At 37.6% G+C, this 5,219-nt stretch overlaps 1 long non-coding RNA gene across 1 annotated transcript; it reads left to right on the plus strand.

The window, feature by feature from the left end:
* Nucleotides 1-1,926: 1,926 nt before the first annotated feature.
* Nucleotides 1,927-3,900, plus strand: LOC107485855 (uncharacterized). Its single transcript, XR_001591579.3, has 2 exons — nucleotides 1,927-2,285; nucleotides 3,685-3,900. It is a non-coding gene; the product is annotated as an uncharacterized LOC107485855 (long non-coding RNA).
* Nucleotides 3,901-5,219: the final 1,319 nt, after the last annotated feature.

The following is a 5,219-nucleotide window of genomic DNA, read 5'->3' on the forward strand; positions in this document are numbered from 1 at the left end:
TCTGCCGTCAGAAAACCCGCTGCCGACGCCGGAAAACTCTGTCGGCACCATTGCCGGGGTTCGATTGCCGCTGCCGCTTGAGGTGGCTGCCGGACTGTCGCCGAACCGATTCAAAGGCCGCCGCTATTTTGGTTCAGCCGCTCTTTCTTCGGTTCGGTAAGCGTTTTGATTTGAAAGCCCTTTTGTTACTATTCTGTTATCTCACGCTGAGGTCTGTGGCATTAATTGCTGTACGATTGAGTTTCAGTTGTTGTATGTTGCGATTAGAGTTGTTGAGACTGTTGCGATAGTGGCTTGGAGCTGAGGTTTTGGTTGCCGTCAGTTTGATTTGAGGCGGAAAAGACTTGATGAGTTATTTGGGTTATGAAATTGCGTTTTGAGGTAGGGGCGCTTTCCAAAAACTATGTTTTATGTATTGGAATTATTACATATGGATACTGATGTGAGATATTGTGTATGTGGTGATTCTATCTGCCTTATGTATTATTTGATTGACTCGAATGTTTATGGATGTTGGTTTGGCTGAATTGTTGTGCGGCTTTGTGAAATGTAATGTTTTGAAGCTGATTCTTGAAAGACTTGAAATATGAGTTTAATCCGTTGAGGATTGATTTGGTTTGAGTTGATTATTTTGATGATGGTTGGGACCCGAACCGGGTGGCAAAAGTCCAAGTTTTAGGGGAGGAGTTGCCGAAATTTCTACAAAAATCCTAGTCTTGTTTGAAAAGTTATTTAAAAAGGGTTGGATTTGAGAAATTGTATTATTTGATTTGTTAAGAGAATATTTATGTTTTCAAGCTTAATTTATTTAATGAACTTTATGCGTTGAGTTCGGCTTATTTAGAAATGAACTATTTGTACCGTTTGAATCACTGATGGAAAGAATGATGCTCAAATGTTGATTTCAATACAAAAAGGGGTTTTTAGTGATTTTAAAGGAATCTAGACTTTTGATTGAGTAATTAAGTTTGAGGCATTTTGGAAGAGTTAGAAAAATGGGTTCCAAAAAGAAACCTGAAAGTAGTTTGATTCAAATGAACTAGTTCTGTTTCAAATGAGTTGATTTTTGGACCGAGTTGGAACTTGTGATTTTGTATGGTTCGATTTCATAATAAATTTAGTTTTATTTACTTGAACCGAGAATCTATGATTTTAAGAGTTTCAATGAATTTTAAGGAATTGATACAGGTTGACTCTACCTAAAAACTTGGGACTCTGCCGAGAAACTTTTGTTATAAAATCCCCTTATTGGATGAATGATTTTGAATGTTTCAAAATGAAGCTTTAACTTGCCATGGTTATGAAAATTGTGGAAAGAGGATGCTGAGAGTGGCATTGTTTTTAAAAGGGGAACTTACTTTGAGAAAAAGTGGCTTATGAGCCTGAGATGATTTGAGAAATGAGATCTTTAAAGCCAATGCTGAAAAGAGTTGAAATTTGATTTCAAAGTGAAATGGCTTGAGAAAAATGATTTATGGCTTAAATGCCAATTTTATGAATTTGATGATGTTGAATGGTGGAAGTGCTGTTTTGTTATGGGCCGGAATGGCTGTGCATGATTATGAATATTGGCTGGTTCTGGATTGAACCATGAGCCGGAATGGCTATGTATGATATTGATTTATGGCTGATTGCCGAATGAGTTATGGGCCGTATGGCTGACTATGAATTATGAATTTAAGCCGGATGGCTGAGATGGATGTTGATCCATGGTTGGGACTAAATGAATATATGCTTGAAATACCTAGGTAGTAGGGGTGTTCAAAACCGATCTGGACCGAACTAAACCGACCAACCGAACCGAAAAAATCGAAAATCGAACAAAACCGAAAACCGAATTAAACCGAAAAAATGTGTTTTGCCCCCACCCCACCCCCAAACGGCCAAACCCCAATTCCCTTGAGCGCGATTCCTGAGCAGCAGTGAGCCCTAACCCCACGCCTCCCACCCCCAATCCAAAGCTCTCAGTCTCAGCCTCTCACCGTCGCGCTCTCCTCTCTGCAGTGGCGCACCACCCTCGCACCACAGCCTGAACGATCCTCGCACACAGCGCACGACCCTCGTCCCTCGCAGGCTCGCACCCAGCGCCAGCAGTAGCAGAGCCCGAGCCTCCTTCCTCGCACCCAGCAGTAGCAGAGCCCGAGCCTCGCAACCTCGCACCCAGCAGTAGCAGAGCCACAACCCTCGCCAGTCGCCACCCACAGCACAGCACCCACCAGTCACCGATAAGTCTCCCACTCAGTCATCGATTCAAGTCAGATATGGAGCCCGAGCCACCGAATCAGGTATGTAATTTGGTTAAATCGTTGATTCATTGATATTGTGTACTTTATTGCTGACTTGTTGATTCATTGTTAATTTGATTCATTGTTGCTGGTTATTGATTTATTTTGTTAGGTATTGTTGCTGGTTAAATTATTGATTTATTTTGGTAATTTGATTCATTGTTGCTGATTTTGTTCTGTTTGTTGAATTGTTTGCTGACTTGGTTATTCATTGATGGATTGCTGCTGGTTGTTGTTAACTTGTTAATCAATAAATCAATCATTCCAGTTTCATTGTTCTATATATTTGTTGTTTGATTGTTTATCAAGTGCCAATTCTGTTTGGTTTATAGCTGGTTCAGGGCTGGTTTAATTTGTTCATTGCTTGTTCACATTATCAAGTGCCAATTCTGCTTGGTTTATAGCTTGTTTATTGTTTATTGTTCACATTATCAAGTGCCAATTCTGTTTGGTTTATAGCTGGTTCAGGGCTGGTTTAATTTGTTCATTGCTTGTTCACATTATCAAGTGCCAATCCTTGCTTGTTTATTGCTGCCTTGCTTGTTCATTGTTTGTTCACATTATCAAGTGTCAATTCTGCTTGGTTTATAGCTTGTTTATTGTTTATTGTTCACATTATCAAGTGCCAATTTGTTGGTATTCTGAAATTATTAAAAATTATCTTAGACCATCATCAATAGGCCATGTATTTTTAAATGTTGTGGAAGCCATGATTTAATTATGCAGTTAGCTAGCATGCATTGTATATGAATTAAACAGAAGGTTTTGTGGGCGTGGATGTGAACATTTTAGAAGGTTCTGAATTTTGTTGAATTCAGCTACACTTTCTTGACTTTCCATTTTTCCTATGAACCCTTATAACGTTCCTTCAATTCCCTCTTAATCAATTCATTTTCATTGAAACCAAAAAAAAAAAAAACATCAATTAATTTTCACTATTCCGCTAACTATATATATTTTCCTTTTGTGTGTACGTTTTTTTTTACTTATTTGGTAATATGGAAACTACTCCTATATTCAATTATTCATCCAACTATATTATATATATGTATTAATTAAAATGTTGGGTTAGTTTACCAGTTCAACAAGCATATAAGCAAAATGAATCTCTAGTGAAAGTGACATACAACTTTATAAGATCGTATGTAATATCAAGTGCCAATTCTGTTTGGTTTATAGCTGGTTTAGGGCTGGTTTATTGCTGTCTTGCTGGTTTAATTTGTTCATTGCTGGTTTAATTTGTTTATTGTTTGGTTTATTGCTTGGTTTATTGCTTGTTTTTGTAATTTGTTCATTGCTGGTTTAATTCTCCTTGTATTATTATTATTATTATTATAATTATTGTTGTTGTTGTTCTTGTTGTTCTTATTATGTAATTGTTTTTTTTTTTTTATTTCAGGTTGGTTTGCATTATGAAGTTTTAGCTATTTTATTGGAGAAGACACCATAACTTTGTTAATTGCTATCAGTTTAATGACAATTTATTTTTATTTTCAGTTGTGTTGACTATTGAGCTATTAAACTTCTTTAATTGTCGTTATATTTCATTAGATCAAGACTTTGTTAGCTATTGTGTATTTTGGCTTGTTGATTTCAATCTTATGACATTGCATAATAGTATGGTAGAATTTTTTTTATTTGATTGAAAAAACCGAACAAACCGAACCAAATCAAACCGATTTTAATTGGTTTGGTTTGGTTCGGATGACTTTGAAAAAAAAACCGAACCAAACCGAACCGCAGCTTAATTAAACGACCGGATCGGATGGCTTTTCCTTCAAAAACCGAACCAAACCGCACCGCGAACACCCCTACTAGGTAGTAGCAAGGGTTGTGGTTCATCCCACTTGCTCCAGGTTAGAGACTGTGGCGCTTGGGTAGTAGCGGTAGTAGTGGTGATTCCACTCGCTCTAGGTTGAGCTTTTAAACACCCGCCTGGGTAGTAGCCGCAGTAGTGGTTATCCCACTGGCTCTGGGTTGAGCGGGTAGTAGCAATGGAGTTGTAGCTCAAACCTACTTGCTCCGCGATGGGTGTTTCTGTCCATGGTTAGCTACCAAGACGTGTCGGGTTGGTTATATAACCGACAGATGATATCATCAGCCACTAGGACAGGCATGCATCATATGCATTTATGTGACATTGTTTGGGTGTGCATATTGTACTTGGTTTGCCTTTGTGATTAACTGCTAATTGTTCTACTTGCTGTAACTGTTTGTTTGTGCTTGAACTTCCTATCTGTGTTTGCAATTGGGACTCTGTTGGTTTGTGGTGGTTGGTTGTTGGATTGGAATGTTTGGGCCTAGGGCCGTGGTTGAATTGAGGTGGGCCGATGGTTGGTTTCGCTTTTGTGTTTCTGGTTTGGATAAAATATGAAAGGCTATTTTGGTTCGGCATAGATAAACTGTTTTGAAAGGATTTTGAGTTTTTGAGAATTGAATGGTTCCTCTTCGGAAAAAAATTTTAGAATTCTCTTTTGTTGTAAACCGTTGTTTTTGAAAAAAAGGCATAAGTCAGTTATTAATCACTGGTACGGTTTATCTTCATGTATCCTATTACAGTAATTCCCAAAAACCCTCTACTGAGAACCCTTTCGAGGTTGATGTTCTCACCCCCCTACATTTTTCCCCTTTCAAAGGACGCAGAAGTCACGAAGAGTTTATTTAGTTGTTGTTGAAATGTTCTGTATGCCTTAGATTATTATTTATTGTACCCTCGCCTTTATCTTGACATATTTTGTAAGAGGGATAAGGATTGTATTGGTTAATGTTTGTAATATTATTTATATATATGTATGTATATATATGGATGTACTCTTTATGAGTTTTTGTAAGTTGTATGATAACTATGGATGTACGTTATCGAATGAAGTATCTTGGGAACGATATTGTGGTAAAAAGTTTTAAACAGGCTCATATTTTAGTATTAAATAGTAT

Source organism: Arachis duranensis, chromosome 4, assembly GCF_000817695.3.
Source record: "Arachis duranensis cultivar V14167 chromosome 4, aradu.V14167.gnm2.J7QH, whole genome shotgun sequence".
Taxonomy (NCBI): domain Eukaryota; kingdom Viridiplantae; phylum Streptophyta; class Magnoliopsida; order Fabales; family Fabaceae; genus Arachis; species Arachis duranensis.